This window comes from Balaenoptera physalus (genome assembly GCF_965194825.1).
Source record: "Balaenoptera physalus genome assembly, chromosome: X".
In the NCBI taxonomy this organism is placed as follows: Eukaryota; Metazoa; Chordata; class Mammalia; order Artiodactyla; family Balaenopteridae; genus Balaenoptera; species Balaenoptera physalus.
In genome coordinates this window covers 23,105,213-23,127,883 of record NC_138903.1, presented here as the reverse complement: position 1 = coordinate 23,127,883, position 22,671 = coordinate 23,105,213, and the positions used below count along the sequence as shown (strand labels likewise).

The window sequence follows — 22,671 nt, the reverse complement described above, 5'->3', positions numbered from 1 at the left end:
CCTTGGGGCACAGCCAGCCAGCCCTGCCTGGGCGGTACGGGGGTGACAGTGGGGGCTGGCAGGGGACGTCGGTCCTCGTGGTTCCCATTCAGAGTCAGGATGACAGTTGCTGGCAAGACTCCCCCACCCTCCCCCCCCCACCCCATCCCGTCTGCTGCTCTGAAGTTGACACCACCATCTTCCATGACACCCAGGAGGAGGAAAGGAGGGAGCGTTCAGCCCACCACCGAAGGGTCCTGGGACCCTCCCTTCTGCTGCCTGGTGATGGCCCCTTCAGAACAAAGCTCTAACCTCCCTTGGACCTGGCAGAGGAAATTACGGGCAGTCTCAGCCTGACAGTCCTTCCTTGGGAGTTTACGGGTTGGCAGGAGGGGACAGGCCATATTCTCTCTCGTCCCTTCTCTTCGGGGTGGGTGGCTCCCTTAGTCCTCACTCGGGGTCCTCCCTGGACGGCCGGTGCAGCCTGGAGCTCCCCTCTTGCCCCGAGGGCCATCTGCTCGCACCAGTGCCGGCACCTCCTTGAGTCTCATTAGGAGGCAGTGAGGGTGACCACGCGGCCGCATGTGGCAGAGTTTTACCAAGCCTGCAGCGTGCGGCAGACAGGTCGAGGCCCTGTGGTTGGCGGCCCCACTGGTCCTCACTCAAGGGCTTGGGCTGACTCTTGGGAGTGCTCAGGGACGCGCCTTCTGCTGGCCTGCACCTCCCCTCTCAGACAGCCGCCCTCCCTTCTCCGTGTGTGGCCGGAAGGAAGCGGCTGACAGCAGGGGAGGGGTTCTGAGGTGCCCTTGCGACGGGGAGGACGGTCCTCACCCTGACTCCTCCCGTGCCCTGGAAATCCTCCCTCTGCTGACCTGCGGCCAGCCCCTCAGAACAAGGCCCCCTCCTCCCTGAGTCTCCCGCGTCCGTCCGTCCGTCCGTCCGCGTTCGCACTGAGGGAGCCCCTCCATCTTGAGACCTGCCCGGAGGCTCCCAGGCTGACGTCAGGGGCGGGGTCTGCGTGGCCGCCATTCTGGGGTGTGGAGCCCCTCGGACCCCACGAGGGTCCCGTCCTTCACTGCACAGGGCCTGGGGCGCTCCCTCTACTGAGCTGAGCCAGGGTCCACCAACCTCAGAGCGAGGCCTTCCTTGCCCGAGACCCCGCGGGGGAAGCGGATGGACTTGGGGCCTAACAGCCAGGCCCGAGCCTCTCGGGCCGAGAGCAGGGGCGGGGTGGGCGGGGCCTGTGTGGCCGCCTCTTTGGGGAGGGAAAGGGGATTGGGGGTGTCGGGGGCGTCCCCGCACTTCTAACTGGGGTTACCTCACACTTTAACACCTGAGGAGACGTGGGACTCCTCCCGCGGCTCACCCTCGCAGGACGGCAGCTCTCAAAAATGGCCTCGCCCCCACAGCGTGGTTAGGAGGACGTCGCATCCGGTCATGCGCATCTGGGCTCCAGGAGGACAGCAGGGGCGGGGCGGGTCCGGCCGGCCGGGGCGGGGCGGACCCCGGCCGGGGTGGGGTGGGGCGGGGCGGGGCGGGGCGGGGCGGGGCGAGGCGGGGCGGGGCGAGGCGGGACGGGAGGTGTGGGGTGGTGCCGGCGGAGCTTCCCGCAGGACTGGCACGTGGGCCTTTCATTGACTCTTGGCAGGTCCTGGGACTTTTCCCTCTGCTGAGCTGAGTCAGCAGGCGTCACACCTTGGCTCTCATTTCTGTGGGCACCCCCAGCCGGAAGTATCTGGGGGCCTGAGCCTCACAGCCATGCCTGGGTCCCCCGAGACTGACAGTGAGGCCTCTTTGGGGCCCCCTGTTCTATGGTGGATGCTGCTCTCAATCCCCTCTCAGTGTCTTCTCTTGACTCCCTGTAGGTGCTGGGCTACCTCCCGTCTGCTGACCTGAGGCCGAGGCCTCGCATCAAAGACATCAGCTCCCTGAGACTGCTGGTGTGAAGTGCAGGCACATCTCATCTGGACACTTCTGCCTGGAGCCTCCCAGAGATGGCTGGTGCAGGTAAGATGAGCTGAGGGGAAAGGAGACGAGACTCTCTTCTGTGGTTTGGAGCCCATCAGGTCTCACTCAAGGTCCTCACACTGACTGCTGGCAGGGCCTGCGATTCCATCCTTCTCTGGTATGACTCCATCCCTGTCCCCAACCATGCCCCACAGAATCCCAGAGGAGTTAGTGAAGGGGCTCCTTAGCCTGACAGTTCTCACCGTGGTCTCTCTTTGTTGACATCAGGGGCATTGCCCAAAAGTTCAGAAATGAATTTCTGTCCTTTTGTACAACTGCTGTGTTACTTGCTATTCTCTTTGAGTCCGTGTGTGATAGTCTATTAAGATGATCATTTAAAAAGGCCAGTTGTCATCCACTAACAAAGTTTCAGATGGTTATCTCACAGCCTGTGGACCATACTGCCACATCCAGCCCAATCTTTGGTGTCCCATGCTCCTGGCATGCGGGCTCTGAAATGCTGCCTCAGGTTCCTTCAGTGAAGCAGTAGAGATTCATGGTCCCAGAGCACAGTGGAAGAATCAAGGGCTCAAGTTTAAAGGCTTTTCTCTAATCAATCCTGTCATCTGCCTCTCTTGCAGGCTACAGACCTGTCTCGAATTCAGGGCATCCCCCTACCTGCCCACACTCAGGTTCTAGTTCAGTGGAGACTTATCGTCCCTCAGGGATTATTTAGTTTTGTGTTTTTGCTTTTGTTAATGTTTTCTCTTTATTCCTTCTGTAATTTTTCCATGGTTGATTTTGGGTACAGGAAACAGTAGCCCATGTTTGATTGTCATCAACTGCTATGGATAAGGTACTAAATCTGTAAATGAATTAAGGAAAATCGATATTCTTACAATATCTGTGCCTCACGAATACACATAACATACTATTCTGGTTGAGACTTCTTTTTCTTAAGTCAGTCAGGAAATTCTTCTAATTGCCTCCATGTAGATTATATACATTTTTGTATGGTTTCTTTCTAGGTATGTTTTTTATATTATTGCTTTAGTCTCTGGTGTATTTTCTTTTTTTTTTTTTTTTCCTTTTTTTTGATTTTTTTTTAACATCTTTATTGGAGCAGTATTGCTTCACAATGGTGTGTTAGTTTCTGCTTTATAACAAAGTGAATCAGTTATACATATATCCCCATATCTCTTCCCTCTTGCATCTCCCTCCCTCCCACCCTCCCTATCCCACCCCTCTAGGTGGTCACAAAGCACCGAGCTGATCTCCCTGTGGTTTGCGGCTGCTTCCCGCTAGCTCTCTGTTTTACGTTTGGTAGTGTATATATGTCCATGCCACTCTCTCACTTTGTCCCAGTGTACCCTTCCCCCTCCCCATATCCTCAAGTCCCTCAGTTTCGTTCCTTTTTTTGGCTGAGTAATATTCCATTGTATATATGTGCCACATCTTCTTTATCCAGTCATCTGTTGATGGACACTTAGGTTGCTTCCATGTCCTGACTTTTGTAAGTAGAGCTGCAATGAACATTTTGGTACATGACTCTTTTTGAATTATGGTTTTCTCAGGGTATATGCCCAGTAGTGGGATTGCTGGGTCGTATGGTAGTTCTATTTTTAGTTTTTTCATGAACGTCCATACTGTTCTGCATAGTGGCTGTATCAATTTACCTTCCCACCAACAGGGCAAGAGAGTTCCCTTTTCTCCACACCCTCTCCAGCCTTTCTGTTTGTAGATTTTTTGATGATGGCCATTCTAACCAGTGTGAGATGATATCTCATTGTAATTTTGATTTGCATTTCTCTCATGATTAATGATGTTGAGCATTCTTTCATGTGTCTGTTGGCAATCTGTATGTCTTCTTTGGAGAAATGTCTATTTAGGTCTTCTGCCCATGTTTGGATTGGGTTGTTTGTTTTTTTTCATATTGAGCTGCATGTGTTGCTTGTATGTTTTGGAGATTAATCCTTTGTCAGTTGCTTCATTTGCAAATATTTTCTCCCATTCTGAGGGTTGTCTTTTCGTCTTGTTTATGGTTTCCTTTGCTGTGCAAAAGCTTTTAAGTTTCATTAGGTCCCATTTGTTTATTTGTGTTTTTATTTCCATTTCTCTAGGAGGTGTGTGAAAAAGGATCTTGCTGTGATTTATGTCATAGAGTGTTCTGCCTATGTTTTCCTCTAAGAGTTTGATGGTGTCTGGCCTTACATTTAGGTCTTCAATCCATTTTGAGTTTATTTTTGTGTGTGGTGTTAGGGAGTGTTCTAATTTCATTCTTTTACATGTAGCTGTCCAGTTTTCCCAGCACCACTTATTGAAGAGGCTGTCTTTTCTCCAGTGTATATTCTTGCCTCCTTTATCAAAGATAAGGCGACCATATATGCGTGGGTTTATCTCTGGACTTTCTCTCCTGTTTCATTGATTTTTATTTGTGTTTCTGTGCCAGTATCATACTGTCTTGATCACTGTAGCCTTGTAGTATAGTCTAAAGCCAGGGAGCCTGATTCCTCCAGCTCCATTTTTCTTTCTCAAGATTGCTTTGCCTATTCAGGCTCTTTTGTGTTTCCATACAAATTGCGAAATTTTTTGTTCTAGTTCTGTGAAAAATGCCAGTTTTAGTTTTATAGGGATTGCATTGAATCTGTAGATTGCTTTGGGTAGTAGAGTCATTTTCACAATGTTGATTCTTCCGATCCAAGAACATGGTATATCTTTCCATCTATTTGTATCATCTTTAATTTCTTTCATCAGTGTCTTATAATTTTCTGCATACAGGTCTTTTGTCTCCTTAGGTAGCTTTATTCCTAGATATTTTATTCTTTTTGTTGCAACGGTGAATGGGAGTGTTTTCTTAACTTCACTTTCAGATTTTTCATCATTAGTGTATAGGAATTCAAGAGATTTCTGTGCATTAATTTTGTATCCTGCTACTTTACCACATTCATTGATTAGCTCTAGGAGTTTTGTGGTGTCATCTTCAGGATTCTCTATGTACAGTATCATGTCATCTGCAAACAGTGACAGTTTTACTTCTTCTTTTCCAATTTGGATTCCTTTTATTTCTTCTCTGACTGCTGTGGCTAAAACTTCTAAAACTATGTTGAATAATAGTGGTGAGAGTGGGCAACCTTGTCTTCTTCCTGATCTTAGTGGAAATGGTTTCATTTTTTCACCATTGAGGATGATGTTGGCTGTGGGTTTGTCATATATGGCCTTTATTATGTTGAGGTAAGTTCACTCTGTGCCTAATTTCTGGAGGGTTTTTATCATAAATGGGTGTTGAATTTTGTCAGAAGCTTTTTCTGCATCTATTGAGATGATCATATGGTTTTTATCCTTCAATTTGTTAATATGGTTTTTTACATTGATTTGCGTATATTGAAAAATCCTTGCATTCCTTTGATAAACCCCATTTGATCATGGTGTATGATCCTTTTAATGTGCTGTTGGATTCTGTTTGCTAGTATTTTGTTGAGGATTTTTGCATCTATGTTCATCAGTGATATTGGCCTGTAGTTTTCTTTTTTTGTGACATCTTTCTCTGGTTTTGTTATCAGAGTGATGGTGGCCTCGTAGAATGAGTTTGGGAGTGTTCCTCCCTCTGCTATATTTTGGAAGAGTTTGAGAAGGATAGGTGTTAGCTCTTCTCTAAATGTTTGATAGAATTCGCCTGTGAAGCCATCTGGTTCTGGGCTTTTGTTTGTTGGAAGATTTTTAATCAGTTTCAGTTTCAGTGCTTGTGATTGGCCTGTTCATATTTTCTATTTCTTCCTGGTTCATTCTCGGAAGGTTGTGCATTTCTAAGAATTTGTCCATTTCTTCCAGGTTGTCCATTTTATTGGCATAGAGTTGCTTTTAGTAATCTCACCTGATACTTTGTATTTCTGCAGTGTCAGTTGGTATTTCTCCTTTCTCGTTTCTAATTCTACTGATTCGAGTGTTTTCCCTTTTTTCTTGACAAGTCTGGCTAATGGTTTATCAATTTTGTTTATCTTCTCAAAGAACCAGCTTTTAGTTTTCTTGATCTTTGCTATCGTTTCCTTCATTTCTTTTTCATTTATTTCTGGTCTGATGTTTATGATTCATTTCCTTCTGCTAACTTTGGGTTTTTTTTGTTCTTCTTTCTCTGATTGCTTTCAGTGTAAGATTAGGTTGTTTTTTTGAAATTTCTGTTGTTTCTTGAGGTAGCACTGTATTGCTCTAAACTTCCCTGTTAGCACTGCTTTTGCTGCATACCGTAAGTTTTGGGTCATCGTGTTTTCATTGTCATTTGTTTCTAGGTATTTTTTTATTTCCTCTTTGATTTCTTAAGTGATCTCTTGGTTATTAAGTAGTGTGTTGTTTAGCCTACATGTGTTTGTATTGCTTACAGATTTTTTTCTGTAATTGATACCTAGTCTCATAGCGTTGTGGTCGGAAAAGATACTTGATACGATTTCAATTTTATTAAATTTACCAAGGCTTGATTTGTGACCCAAAATATGATCTCCATGAGCACTTGAGAAGAATGTGTATTCTGTTGTTTTTGGATGGACTGCCCTATAAATATCAATTAAGTCCATCTTGTTTAATGTATCATTTAAAACTTGTGTTTCCTTACATGTTTTCATTTTGAATGATCTGCCCTTTGGTGAAAGTGAGGTGGTAAAGTCCCCTAATATAATTGTGTTACTGTCAATTTCCCATTTTATGGCTGTTAGCATTTGTCTTATGTATTGAGTAGCTCCTATGTTGGGTGCATAAATATTTACAGTTGTTATATCTTCTTCTTGGATCGATCCCTTGATCATTATGTAGTGTCCTTCTTTGTCTCTTGTAATAGTCTTTGTTTTAAAGTCTATTGTGTCTGATATGAGAATTGCTACTCCAGCTTTCTTTTGATTTCCATTTGCATGGAATATCTTTTTCCATCCCCTCATTTTCAGTCTGTATGTGTTCCTAGGTCTGAAGTGGGTCTCTTGTAGACAGCATATATATGGGTCTTGTTTATGTATCCATTCAGCCAGTGTATGTCTTTTGGTTGGAGCATTTAATCCATTTACATTTAAGGTAATTATGGATATGTATGTTCCTATTATCATTTTCTTTATTGTTTTGGGTTTGTTATTGTAGGTCTTTTCCTTCTCTTGTGTTTCCTGCCTAGAGAAGTTCCTTTAGCATTTGTTGTAAAGGTGGTTTAGGTGATGCTGAATTCTCTTAGCTTTTTCTTGTCTTTAAAGGTTTTAATTTCGCCATCGAATCTGAATGAGATCCTTTCTGGGTAGAGTAGTCTTGGTTGTAGGTTTTTCCCTTTTATGACTTTAAATATGTCCTGCCACACCTTTCTGGCTTGGAGAGTTTCTGCTGAAAGATCAGCTGTTAACCTTATGGGGATTCCCTTGTATGTTATTTGTTGCTTTTCCCTTGCTGCTTTTTTTTTTCTTTGTATTTAATTTTTGATAGTTTGATTAATTATGTGTCTTGGCGTGTTTCTCCTTAGATTTATCCTGTATGGGACTCTCTGCACTTTCTGGCCTTGATTGACTATTTCCTTTCCCATATTAGGGAAGTTTTCAAGTATAATCCTTCAAATATTTTCTCAGTCCCTTTCTTTTTCTCTTCTTCTTCTGGGACCCCTATAATTTGAATGTTGGTGCGTTTAATTTTGTCCCAGAGGTCTGTGAGACTGTTCTCAATTCTTTTCATTCTTTTTTCTTTATTCTGCTCTGTGGTAGTTATTTCCACTATGTTATCTTCCAGGTCACTTATCCGTTCTGCTGCCTCAGTTATTCTGCTTTTGATTCCTTTTAGAGAATTTTTAATTTCATTTATTGTGTTGTTTATCATTGTTTGTTTGCTCTTTAGTTCTTCTAGGTCCTTGTTATACGTTTCTTGTGTTTTCTCCATTCTGTTTCCAAGATTTTGGATCATCTTTACTATAATTACTCTGAATTCTTTTTCAGGTAGACTGCCTATTTCCTCTTCATTTGTTTGTCCTGGTGGGTTTTAACCTTGCTCTTGCATCTGCTGTGTATTTTTCTTTCTTCTCATTTTGCTTAACTTACTGTGTTTGGGGTCTCCTTTTCACTGGCTGTAGGTTCTGTATTCCCGTTGTTTTTGGTGTCTTCCCCCAGTGGCTAAGGTTGGTTCAGTGGGTTGTGTAGGCTTCCTGGTGGAGGGGACTAGTGCCTGTGTTCTGGTGGATGAGGCTGGATCTTGTCTTTCTGGTTGGCAGGACCGCGTCTGGTGGTGTTTTTTGGGATGTCTGTGACCTTATTATGATTTTAGGCAGCCTCTCTGCTAATGTGTGGGGTTGTGTTTCTATCTTGCTAGTTCTTTGGCATGGGGTGTCCAGCACTGGAGCTTGCTGGTCGTTGAGTGGAGCTGAGTCTTAGCGTTGAGATGGAGATCTCTGGTAGACCTTTTGCCGTTTGATATTATGAGGGGCCAGGAGGTCTCTGGTGGACCAGTGTCCTGAACTTGGCTCTCCCAACTCAGAGGCTCAGGCCTGACACCCAGCCAGAGCACCAAGACCCTGTCAGCCACATGGCTCAGAAGAAAAGGGAGAAAAAAAAGAAAAGAAAAAGAAAATAGTTATTAAAATAAGAAAGTATTAAACTGAAACATTAAAAAGTAATTAAAAAGAAAAGAAGAGAGCAACCTAAAGAAATCCACCAATGATAAGAAGCACTAAAAACTATACTAAAAATAAGTGGACAGACAGAACCCTAGGACAAACGGTAAAAGCAAAACTATACAGACAAAATCACACAAAGAAGAATACACGTACACACCACAAAAAGAGGAAAAAAATATATATATATATGAAAAAAGGAAGAGAGCCACCAAATCAATAAACAAATCTAACAATGATAATAAGCTCTAAATACTAAAAAGATAAACATAAAACTAGAAACAAATTAGATGCAGAAAGCAAACCCCAAGTCTACAGTTGCTCCCAAAGTCCACCGCCTCAATTTTGGAATGATTCGTTGTCTATTCAGGTATTCCACAGATGCAGGGTACATCACGTTGATTGTGGAGATTTAATCCGCTGCTCCTGAGGCTGCACGGAGAGATTTCCCTTTCTCTTCTTTGTTCGCACAGCTCCTGGGGTTCAGCTTTGGATTTGGCCCCGCCTCTGCATGTAGGTCGCCTTCTGGCGTCTGTTCTTCATCCAAACAGGAGGGGGTTAAAGGAGTGGCTGATTCGGGGGCTCTGGCTCACTCAGGCTGGGGGGAGGGAGGGGCACGGAATGCAGGGCGAGCCTGTGGCGGCAGAGGCCGGCGTGACGTTGCAACAGCCTGAGGCGCGCCTTGTGTTTTCCCGGGGAAGTTGTCCCCAGATCACGGGACCCTGGCAGTGGCGGGCTGCACAGGCTCCCGGGAGGGGAGGAATGGATAGTGACCTGTGCTTGCACACAGGATTGTTGGTGGCTGCAGCAGCAGCGTTAGTGTTTCATGCCCGTCTCTGGGGTCCGCGCTGATAGCCATGGCTTGCGCCCATCTCTGGAGCTCATTTACGTGGCGTTCTGAATCCGCTCTCCTCCCGCACCCTGTAACAATGGTCTCTTCACTCTTAGGCAGTTCCAGCCTTTTTCCCGGACTCCCTCCCGGCTAACTGTGGTGCACTAGCCCCCTTCAGGCTGTGTTTACACAGCCAACCCCAGTCCTCTCCCTGGGATCTGACCTCTGAAGCCTGAGCTTCAGCTCCCAGGCTCCACTCGCCCCGGCGGGTGAGCAGACACAAGCTTCTCGGGCTGGTGAGTGCTGGTCGGCACCAATCCTCTGTAAGGGAATCTCTCCACTTTGCCCTCTGCACCCCTGTGGCTGCGCCATCCTCCATGGCTCTGAAGCTTCCCCCCTCCCACCCCCCATTTCCACCAGTGAAGGGGCTTCCTAGTGTGTGGAAACTTTTCCTCCTTCACAGCTCCCTCCCAAAGGTGTCGGTCTCATCCCTATTCTTTTGTCTCTGTTTTTCCTTTTTTCTTTTGCCCTACCCAGGTACATGGGGAGTTTCTTGCCTTCTGGGAAGTCTGAGGTCTTCTGCCAGCATTCAGTAGGTGTTCTGTAGGGGTTGTTCCATATGTAGATGTATTTTGAATCTATTTGTGGGGAGGAAGGTGATCTCCATGGCTTACTCCTCCGCCATCTTGAAGGTCCTCCTGACTAATAAACTTAAGTTGTTGATAACTTCTAATACCTCTTCTCTGTAGATTTTAATAATTTTAATTGAGAAAAGTGTCTCTTGTACAGGTGCCAAGGTGCCTGGTAAACTCTGGCCAATCCTGCTAAATGGAGGACATTCTTAGGCCTGTTTTTCCTATTGCAAGGTGTGAATATATAATTCCAAATATTTTATTTTTTCACCCATATTGAGTAACTTTCTTGAACAAATATTTTCCCAAGGCAAAACTTAACAAATAAATTGCTTGTATATATGATGTTTTTAAAATATTTCACTGGATTGAAATGCCACACAATCATGTTCTTTCAACTTCTCTCCTTTTCAGAACAGAATATAAATTTTTTCCATTAGAAATATGAGCTCCGTCAAAATATCCTTCCAACACATCTAGATTTCTAGGCACAATTATAAAATTTCAAAATGAGATGTTATACTTCTTTAAAGTTCTCATAATTAAATTTCGTCTGCTTCTCCCTTGCTTTTATCTATTTAAGAAAAGTTGTATATACTTAAGGTGTACAACATGATAATTTGATATACATAGTGAAATGATTACTAAATCAAGCTAATTAACATATCTCCTCACATAGTTACATTAGTGTGTGTGATGAGAGCACCTGAAATGTACATTCTTAACAAATTTCCAGTCTTCATTACAGTATTAGTAATTATAGGCATCTTGCCAAACATCGATCTCTAGACTTACTCATACTATGTAACTACAACTTTCTACTCCTTGACCAACATCTCCCCATTTCTCCCACCTCCCCACTCCTGGTAACCACCATTCTACCTTCTACTCTCTGTTTCTGTCTATTCTACTTTTTAGGTTCCACATATCAGTGAGATCATGCAGGGTTTTTTGTTGTTGTTATTGTTTGTTTTGTCTTTCTGTCTGGCTTATTTCACTTAGCATAATGACCTCCAGTTTCACCCATGTTGTTGCAAATGGCAGGATCTCCTTTTTATAAGGCTGAATAATATTCTAATAATATACACTAATATACATGCGTACACACATTACATTTTTATTCATTCTTCTATCAACAGATACTTAGGTTGTTTCCATATCTTGGCTATTATGAATAATACTGCAATGAACATGGGAGCACAGATATCTCTTCAAGGCACTGATTTCATTTCCTTTGCTTATATACCAGAAGTAGGATTACTGAATTATATGGTAGTTCTATTTTTAGTTTTGTTGAGAAAGCTCCATTGTGTTTTCCATAATGGCTGTACCAATTTACATTCCTACCAAGAGTGTATAAGGGCTCTGTTTTCCCCATATCCTCATGAACATTTGTTATCTCTTGTCTTTTTGGTAATATCCATTGTATCAAGTCTGAGGTGATATCTCATTGTGGTTTTGATTTGCATTTCCCTGATGATTAGTGATGTTGAGCATCTTCTCATTTACCTGTTAGTTATCTGTTTATCTTCTTTGAAAAAAATGTCTGTTCAGGTCCACTGACCATTTTTTAATTGGGTTCTTTGTATTTTGCTATTGAGTAATAGGAGATCCTTAGATACTTTGGATATTAACCCCTTATCAGATATATGGTTTACAAATATTTTCTCCCAATTTATAGGTTGCCTTTTCATTTTATTGATTGTTTCCTTTGCTATGTAAAAACATTTACTTTGATGTAGTCTCGCTTGTTTATTTTTGCTTTTGTTGCCTGAGGTTTTGGTGTCATTATAATAATTCCTTTTTTATATGCTTTGTTTTTAATAATTGCAGTTTGTAACTGAAGTTCTTTGTTGCTCCATTTTGTGACTACTTTGATTAAAGCTTTCCTACTAGTTTTGGACAGAGTGCAACTAAATTTTAGAATCATTTAGAAAACTGTTGCATTGACAATATATATGGTCAATTGATTTTCTATAATGATACTTGAACAATTGGATATCCATGTGCAAAAAAAAAAAGAGAGAGAGAGAGAGAACACCCATCCATACCTAGCACTACATATAAATATTAATTGAAAATGGACCCTAGAGATAAATGTAAACCCCCAATTATGAAACTTACAGAAGAAAACATAGGAGAAAATTTTAATTGCCTGGGATTATCAAAGATTTCTTATATACAACACCAAAAGCATAATGCGTAAGAGAAAAAAAAGAAAAATTGGACTTCATCAAATTAAGAACTTCTGCTCTTTGAAAGACATTGTTAAGAGGATGAAAATAAAAACCATACTTCTCAAAATGAGTTTTATCCATGATATATATAAAAGAACATGTACACTTATATGAATACACACGCATAAATACACATATATATACAAACTCAAAACACTGAAAAAAAGCAAACAACCCAGTGAAATAAAATGAACAAAAGAGTAAAAAAGTACTCCTCCAAAGAAGATAAATGGATGGTAAAGATATATCTGTGTTTAATCATTATTCATTAGGGAAATAAAAATAAAACTACAATGAGATATCACTAAACATGTTTTAGAATATCTAAAATTTAAAAGTCTGACCATACCAGGTATTGGCAAGGACATGCAACTAAAGGAACTTTTTAAAAACATTTTTATTTTATATTGGAGTATAGTTGATTCACAATGTTTAGTTTCAGGTGTACAGCATAGTGATTCAGTTATACATACACGTGTATCTATCCTTTGTCCAGTTAGGTTATTACAGAGTATTGAGCAGAGTTCCCTGTACCATACAGTAGGTCCTTGTTGGTTTTCTATTTTAAATATAGCAGTGTGTACATGTCAATCCCAAACTCCCAATCTATCCCTTACCCCACCCTTCCCCCGCAACCCCAGTAACCATAAGTTCATTCTCTAAATCTGTGAGTCTGTTTCTGTTTTGTAAATAAGCTGATGTGTATCATTTTTTTAGCTTCTACATATAAGCGATATCATATGATATTTGTCTTTCTCTGTCCGACTTATTTCACTTAGTATGATAATCTCCAGGTCCATCCATGTTGCTGCAAATGGCATTATTTCATTCTTTTTAATGGGTGAGTAATATTCCATTGTATATATGTACCCCATCTTTACCCATTCATGTTTTGATGGACATTTAGGTTGCTTCTGTGTCTTGGCTATTGTAAACAGTGTTGCAATGAACATTGGGGTGCATGTATTCTTTAGAACCATGTTTTTCTCCAGATATATGCCCAGGAGTGGGATTGCAGGATCATATGGTAGCTCTATTTTTAGTTTCTTAAGGAACCTCCATACTGTTCTCCATAGTGGCTGTACCAATTCACATTCCCACCAACAGTGTAGGAGGGTTCCCTTTTCACCACATCCTCTCCAGCCTTTATTGTTTGTAGACTTTTTGATGATGGCCATTCTGACTGGTGTGAGGTGACACCTCACTGTAGTTTTGATTTGCATTTCTCTAATAATTAGTGATGTTGATCATCTTTTCATGTGTTTGTGGGTCAGCTGTATGTCTTCTTTCAAGAAATGTCTATTTAGGTCTTTTGCCCATTTTTGGATTGGGTTGTTTGTTTGTTTTTTTTGATATTGGGCTGTATGAGCTGTTTGTAAATTTTGGAGATTAATCCCTTGTTGGTTGCATTGTTTGCAAATATTTTCTCTCATTCTGTAGGTTGTCTTTTCATTTTGTATATGGTTCCCTTTGCTGTGCAAAAGCTTTTGAGTTAATTAGGTCCCACTTGTTTATTTGTGTTTTTATTTCCATTACTCTAGGAGACAGATTGAGAAAGATATTGCTGCAATTTATGTCAAAGAGTGTTCTGCCTATGTTTTCCTCTTAGAGTATTATAGTATCTGTTCTTACATTTAGATCATTAATCCATTTTGAGTTTATTTCTGTGTATGGTGTTAAACAATGTTCTAATTTCATTTGTTTTACATGTAGCTGTTTAGTTTTTCCAGCACCACTTATTGAAGAGACTGTCTTTTCTCCATTGTATAGTCTTGCCTCCTTTGTTGTAGATTAATTCACCATAGGTGCATGGGTTTATTTCTGGGCTTTCTATCCTGTTCCATTGATCTATATTTCTGTTTTTGTGCCAGAACCATACTGCTTTGACTACTGTAGCTTTGTAGTATAGTCTGAAGTCAGGGAGCCTGATTCCTGCGGCTCTGTTTTTCTTTCTCAAGATTGCTCTGGCTATTCGGGGTCTTTTGTGTCTCCATACAAATTTTAAGATTATTTTTGTTCTAGGTCTCTGAAAAATGCTATTGGTAATTTGATAGGGATTGCATTGAATCTGTAGATTCCCTTGGGTAGTACAGTCATTTTGACAATATTGAGTCTTCCAATCCAAGAACATGGTATATCTTTCCATCTGTTTGTGTCATCTTTGATCTTTTTCATCAGCACCTTATAGTTTTTGGAGTACAGGTATTTTGCTTCCTTAGGTAGGTTTATTTCTAGGTAGTTTATTCTTTTTGATGTGCTGGTAAATGGGATTGTTTCTTTAATTTCTCTGTCTGGTCTTTCGTTTTTAGTGTATAGAAGTGCAACAGATTTCTGTGTATTAATTTTGTATCCTGCAACTTTACTGAATTCATTGGTGAACTCTAGTAGTTTTCTGGTGGCATCTTTAGGATTTTCTATGTATAATATCACATCATCTGCAAACAGTGACAATTTTACTTCTTTTCCAATTTGGATTCCCTTCATTTCTTTTTCTTCTCTGATTGCTGTGGCTAGGACTTCCAAAACTATGTTGAGTAAAAGTGGTGAGAGTGCACATCCTTGTCTTATTCCTTGTCTTAGAAGAAATACTTTCAGCTTTTCAGTGTTGAGTATGTTGTTAGCTGTAGGTTTGTCATATATGGCCTTTATTATGTTGAGGTATGTTCCCTCTATGCCCACTTTCTGAAGAGTTTTTATCATAAATGGGTGTGGAATTTTGTCAGAAGTTTTTTCTGGATCTATTGAGATGATCATATGGTTTCTATTCTTCAGTTTATTGATGTGGTGTATCACAGTGATTGATTTGCAGATATTGAAAAATCCTTGCATCCCTGGGATAAATCCCACTTGATCATGGTGTGTGATCCCTTTAATGTATTGTTTGATCTGGATTGCTAGTGTTTTGTTGAGTTTTGCATCTATGTTCATCAGTGATATTGTCCTGCAATTTTCTTTTTTTGTGGTATCCTTGTCTCGTTTTGGTATCAGGGTGATGATGCCCTCATACAATGAGTTTGGGAGTATTCCTCCCTCTTTAATGTTTGGGAATAATTTCAGAAGGATAGGTGTTAACACTTCTCTAAATGTTTGATATAATTCACCTCTGAAGCCATTTGGTCCTGGACTTTTTTTTGTTGGGAATTTTCAAATCACAGTTTCAATTTCAGTACTTGTGATTGGTCTGTTAATATTTTCTATTTCTTCCTGGTTCAGTCTTGAGAGACTGTACCTTTCTAAGAATTTGTTCATTTGATCTAAGTTGTCCATTTTTTTGGCATGTAGTTGCTTGTAGTAGTCTCTCATGATCCTTTGTATTTCTGCAGTGTCAGTTGTTACTTCTCCTTTTTCATTTCTAATTCTATTGATTTGAGTCTTTTCCCTTTTTTTCTTGATGAGTCTGACTAATGGTTTATCAATTTTGTTTATCTTCTCAAAGAACCAGCTTTTAGTTTCATCTATCTTTTCTATTGTTTTCTTCATCTCATTTCATTTATTTCTGATCTGATCTTTATGATTTCTTTCCTTCTACTAACTTTGGGTTTTGTTTGTTTTTCTTTCTCTAGTTGCTTTAGGTGTAAGGTTAGGTTGTTTGAGATTTTTCTTGTTTCCTGAGGTAAGATCGATTGCTATAAACTTTCCTCTTAGAACTGCTTTTGTAGCTTCCCATAGGTTTTGGGTCATCGTCCTTTCATTTTCATTTGTGTCTAGGTATTTTTTGATTTCCTCTTTGATTTCTTCAGTGATGATCCATTGACTGTTTAGTAGCATATTGTTTATCCTCCAGGTGTTTGTGTTTTTTACCATTTTTTTTCTTCTAGTTAATTTCGAATCTCATAGCATTGTGATCAGAAAAGATGCTTGATGTGATTTCAATTTTCTTAAATTTACCAAGGCTCGCTTGTGGCTCAGTATGTGATCAGTCCTGGAGAATGTTCTGTGTGCACTTGAGAAAAATGTGTGTTCTGCTTCTTTTGGATGGAATGCTCTATAAATATCAATTAAATCCATCTGGTCTAATGTGTCATTTAAGGCCTGTGTTTCCTTACTGATTTTCTGTATGGATGATCTGCCCATTGATGAAACTGGGGTGTTAAAGTCCCCCACTATTATTGTATTACTGTTGTTTTCTCCTTTTTTGGCTGTTAGTATTTGCCTTATATATTGAGGTGCTCCTATGTTGGCTGCATATATATTTACAATTGTTATAGCTTCTTCTTGGATTGATCCCTTGTTCATTATGTAGTGTCCTTCTTTGTCTTTTGTAACAGTCTTTATTTTAAAGTCTATTTTGCCTGATATGAGTGTTGCTACTTCAGCTTCCCTTTGATTTCCATTTGCATGGAATACCTTTTTCCATCCCCTCACTTTCAGTCTGTATGTGTCCCTAGATCTGAAGTGGGTCTCTTGTAGACAGCATATATACAGGTCATATTTTTGTATCCATTCAGCCAGTCTGTGTCTTTTGGTTGGAGCATTTAATCTGTTTACATTTAAGGTAATTATGGATATGTGTGTCCTTATTGCCATTTTGTTTATTGTTTTGGATTTGTTTTTGCAGGTGTTTTTTCTTCCCTTCCTCTTTTGTTCTCTTCTATTGTGATTTGATGACTAACTTTAGTGTTGTGTTTGTTTGGATTCCTTTTTCTTTTTTTTGTGTGTATCTATTGTAGATTTTCTGTTTGCAGTTACCATGAGGTTTTGATATAGCAGACTGTATATAAACAAGATGGTTTTAAGTTGCTGGTCTTTGAATTTCAAATGCATTTCCAATATCCTGCATTTGTGCTCTCCTCTTCTCACATTTGCTAGTTTTGATATCATATTCTATGCAGATGATTTCCTACCTTTACTGTATGCTTGCCTTTACTGGTGAGCTTCCCCATTCATAATTTTCTTGTTTCTAGTTGTGGTCTTTTCTTGTCTGCTAAAGAGAAGTTCCTTTAGCATTTGTTGCAAAGCTGGTGGACTCCTAGAGGGCTCATGCAAATGCATACTCCCCAGAACTACCACCACCAGTGTCCTTCTCCCCACAGTGAGCCACACCCACGCCCCCACCTCCACAGGAGACCCTCCAATACTAGCAGGTAAGTCTGGCCCAGACTCTTATGAGGTCATCGCTTTTTTCCCTGGGTCCTGGTGTGCACGAAGCCCTATGTGCACCCTCCAAGAATGGAGTTTCTGTTTCCCCCTGTCCTGTGGAATTCCTGCGATCAAACTCCGCTGGGCTTCAAAGCCAGATTCTCTGGGGGCTTCTCCTCCTGTTGCCAGACCCCCAGGCTGGGGAGCCTGACATGGGGCTCAAAACTTTGACCCCATGTGGGAGAACTTCTGTGATATAATTATTTTCCAGTTTGTGGGTTGCCTACCAGCGTGTATGGGATCTGATTTTATCGTGATTGTTCCCCTCCTCCCATCTCGTTGTGGCTTCTTCTTCTCTTTGGATGTAGGGTATCTCTTTTGGTAGGTTCCAGCATTTTTTTGTTGATGGTTGTTCAGCAGTTAGTTAGTTGTTATTTTCGTGTTTCTGTAAGAAGAGGTAAGCTCACATCCTTCTACTCTGCCATCTTGTCTCTGGACCAGAACTAATGGAACTTGAATTAACTGCTGATAGGAATGTAAGATAGTACAACCACTTTGGAAAATGGTTTGGAAGTTTTTTAGAAAGTTAAAAATACACATACCATAGGATCCAGCCATTCCACTTCTAGAAGAGAAATTGAATATACATATAAAGACTTACACATGAATGTTCACAACAGCTTTATTTGTATCACCCTCAGACTGGAAATAATCCAAATCTCCATTAACAGGTGAATGAATAAACAAACTGTGGTATACCAGTCAATAGAATACTACTCAGCAATAAAAAGCAATAAACATTCAGAAACATTGATGATTCTCAAAATAATTACAATGAGTTAGAAAAAGTAGACAAAAAGAATATGTACTCTGTTTCCATTTATAGAAAAATTCTAGAAAAGGCAAACTAATCTACAGTGACAGAAAGCAGGTCAGTACTTGCCTGGGAATGAGGGCATAGGAAGTGAGGGGCAGAAGAAAGGAAGTACAAAGGAACATTAAGTAACTTTTAGAGGTGATGTTCATTATCTTATTTATGGTGATGGTTTTATAGTATATACTTATATCAAAACTCATTCAAACTTTTTATCATTTAAATATGTAATGTTTATTGTATGTTAAGTATACCACAGTAAAGGTATTAAAACTGCAGATTTAGTCATCAAAGCTACTGGTGAGATAGATAGGTGATTTTGAAAGCCAAAACAACAAATGATTGATTGACTTGATCAAATGATACATTTGATTACAGAAACATAAGAATGTGTACATCTGACAATATGCCAGCAAAAGAGCTGAAGGTTATTGGCAGTGTGATCAAAAGTATTTGCAATATTTATGTCACACAATGTGTTAATGTCTTTAATGTATGAAGAGTTTAAAGTATGAACATGAAGTAGAAAATTAATTAAAAGGCATAAATGTGCCAAATCAGTAGAAATAAAATAGAAATCATCAATAAGCATATTTTAAAAACCGTACCTCAATAGTTGTAAAAATTCATATTTTAAAATAAACCATTTCTCGTATTGTCAAATACATAAAAAAATAAATAAATAATGTTAATACTGAGTCTTGCCTCCACAAAGAATATTTGGTTGTTCCCACATATTGTGGGGAAATTAGTACAAACTCCTAGAGTTTCAACTGTCAATATATTCAAAATCCTTAAAACAGGCCCTGATCAGCAACTCCACTTCTATAAAATTACTCCAAAAAAATCATTATGGATATGTCCATGTACAAAGATTTACTAACAAATACATGCTGTTAATATTAGGAAAGAACTTAAGTATCCAAAAGTAAAAGATTGAGACAACTGTGGTGCACCCTTAAGATGGAATACATTGCTGCCTCGCGTTTCTTGATATTCAAATAACATAGCAAAATGTTTGGAGTGCAGGTTTTGAATACAGACAACCTGTGACACCACTTACTACTTTCACACCTTCCTTATGAGGCATAAGTTGTTTAGCGTACCCAAGTCTCAGTTTCTCGTTGTGTAAAGATGGTGATAATTATAGCCATCTACAGGCTATAGCCTTATCTACAGGCTTCTACTGGATACTATACAAGGTAATGGGTGGAACATTTGTAGTCCAGTGCCTGGCCCTGGTAGGGTTCATGAATGTCAAATATTATCATTAAATGAAAATGTTTAAAACAGTATTTTTTATTTTTGTAAAAAAGTATACACATATATTAATAGTAGTTAACTCTTGAGTCTTGGACTTATACATAATTTTCAGATTCTTCTTTCCTCTGTTACTTAATTTTACAATAAACAAGTATATGTCATTTAAAAATTAATGACGACAGATTTTTATAAAATTACTAAAATAATTTCAATGAAGATTAATAGTGTTTAATTTGGAGTATTTGGGACTATGAGTCATTTTTAACATCTTTATATTTTCAAATTTGCTACATTTATAAATAGAAAAAGACAGTAAATAGATTTCTTGATACTTCAAACATTTAACTTGAAAATGCACTTAATTGAAAAAATTATGCTTTTATTTTATTAAAGAGGTAAATCTGTTGTTAAGTGAATGTAGTAAAAAAAAAAAAGCTATATTTATTAAGTTCTCCAAAAGAGTACGGCACCTTCTTAAAATTGTGAATTTTCATTCAATATAGTATTGTGAATTGACTTTAATATATAGTGATCAAACTATATTTCCTCTGAACTTGTATAGTTTCCTGAGATAATTTGGAAAGATCAAGGTCCAATTGCCAATGACCTTGTTTCCTTGTTTGTGAAATAGGGAAAATGAATCATCTTAACTGCTGCCACAGGATTGTTGTGACTCTCATATAATAGAATATGGAGAAAGGTCCTGATAAAAGAAATATCCTGTAGAAATACAAAATATTTTTATTATGAAAATCATCAAGTATTTGTTGCCTATTCTTTTAATAAGTTGAAAGTATACTAAAAATTATTAATCAAGAACAAATATAACCCTATCTGGTAAATATTAGCTTCAATAACAAAGATAAAAACATACAATGACTAAAAGTGGATGGAAGTATATTTCTTTCTCATGCAAGTTCGACATCCAGACTGGAGGTGTGGCTTAATGCCAACAAGATATTCAGTGGTGACAGTGCTGTCCATGTTGGTGCTTCGCCATCCCCTAGCATAGAGCCTTCCTCTGCAGGGTCATAGTTGTCCCCTGCTTTGTTTGGCTTCTAGCTTGTGTGAAGAGGAAATAGAGAAATCCAGATCAAGCAAAAATTGCTTGTGCTCATATTTTATTAGCAAGAATTTAGTTGAGTGACCATATGTAGCTACAAAGGAGGCTGGGCACTGTGGTCTCCAGTTGGGTTGCGCTATATAACCAGGAAGAAAGTTACAACAGATTTAGAGGGCACAAGTAACAGTCAAATATATCACCCTACACAGCACATCTGGCCACTTGAAACTAATGAATCTAGCAATAATACTTGAAGTAATTTCCTGGAATTCATGATTAAATTTGCTTTACGCCTAAGTCAGTCATGCTGTTTATCTTTTTCTGTGTGTGGATGTTCTTTATTCTACAAGCTATATTTTAGTATAAGACAAAAAGAACAATTTTGACAAGTCTTCTGCATTTTACAGGGATTTCACCTCTTCTAGTCGCAAAAGAACTCTGCCCCATCATCAGATTTCTTGCTTGTCAATAGCTCCCTGTGTGAAACTTCACAAGAGCTAAAAAAAGAAATTAATGTTCTATGTTGGGTAACTTTGATGGCGTCTGTAAGGAATAGAGAAAAAAGAAAGTGAGAGAGAAGAGAGTATTTGAGCTATTTCAGAGAAAAACACATTTTATACAAAAAGCCTGTAATGCAGCTTAAAGATTTGGCAAAATGCCCACAAGGTAGCTTAACATGCTTTAGTATTGGGAGGTTGCTTTAATACTGCTCATGAGGAAGCAATTCCTTTGTTAAAGGGCTTTCCAAGTGAATGAGTCTGCCCTGTGCTTACCTTAGGAGGCCTTCCATTCCTAGGAACTCATGTTAATTGCTTAATGCATGCCTGGAGACAGACCTAACCTTGATTTCTCAAGGAAAGAAAAAAAAAAACTTCACCTTTGATTGATTTGAAAAATGAACTTAATAGATCAACCCATTAAGCCTTTCGTTATTCTTAGGTATTATTGCCAGGATTAGGTATAACCTCACACTATTTAAAATTCCGTCCGTTTCAAGAAGCATGTGGTTTGGGACAGAAGGTCTCCAATCTAATTTCAGAATTTCCATGGCTGCTCTAAGGCTGCTGTAAATTACTTTGGGCAGAAAGGTAGTAGCAGACAAAGTTCCTGTGAAATACATCATTTTAAATGTCATGGAGAGAATCAGTAATCAAGGTTTGTGACGTAAAGTTTCTTTTAGCAGATACAAGAATGAAAAGAGGCTCTATAAATTCCCTAAGGTCTCCTGTCTGATCCCCACAAAAGGATTAATAGTAAGTGAACTGGATGAGGGACCTGAAAAGATTACAATAATTCCTTCATGATTTGAAGCATGAAAAATAATGGGAAGTTATAAGAATGTGTCAGGGTCATTAAGCAACTGTTTCAGAAATTGTGAAAAGTAAGGGTGACAGGAAGTCATCATATTGAGAAATCAGATGTGCTTTCTAAGTGAATGTTTTGCAAAAATATAACATTCAAAAAACAAAAAAGACACAAGAAAACTCTGGGAGGTGTTGGATAGGTCTATTATCTTGATTGTGGTGATGGTATCACAAGTGTTTGCCTATGTCCAAATTTACCAAATCATAAACATTAAGTATGTGCAGTTTGTATATCAATTATACTTCAATAAGCTATCGAAAATATAATATGCAGAAAAGTACACAAACCTTAATGGTACAGCATGGTACCTTTTCATTAAGTAAACACCTCCATATAACACCACTCAGATCAAAAAGTACAACATTACCAACACCTTTGAGGCCCCACTCATGCCCACTTCTACTAAATGCCATTATGAAAGTAACCATCCTGATTTCTAGCACCTTAGTGTCACCTTGTCTTGAACTTTACATAAATACAATTATATGGTGTATACTCTTTGCCTGGCTTCTTTTGCTAAATATTATGTTGATGCTCATCCATGTTATGGAACATGGCAGTAATTTAATTCTTCTCATTGCCATATAGAGTTCAGTTGTGAATATGCCTCAATTTGTTTATTCTTTCTAGAGTTGATATGCATTTAGATTGCTTCCAATTTAGAGATCATATGAATAATACTGCTCTGAACACCTTTGTATACATACATACATTACTTTGGGTTATATACTTAGGAGTTGAATTCCTGTGTCATAGAGTGTACATGTGTTCAGACCTAGAAGAT

At 39.4% G+C, this 22,671-nt stretch overlaps 1 long non-coding RNA gene across 1 annotated transcript in view; it reads right to left on the bottom strand.

Moving 5' to 3' along the window:
• Positions 1-2,932: 2,932 nt before the first annotated feature.
• Positions 2,933-22,671, bottom strand: part of LOC309653014 — a 226,922-nt gene continuing 207,183 nt past the window's right edge. Inside the window, exon 2 of the long non-coding RNA XR_014258979.1 lies at positions 2,933-2,995. This is a non-coding gene — a long non-coding RNA (uncharacterized lncRNA). The remainder of the gene's footprint in view (positions 2,996-22,671) is intronic.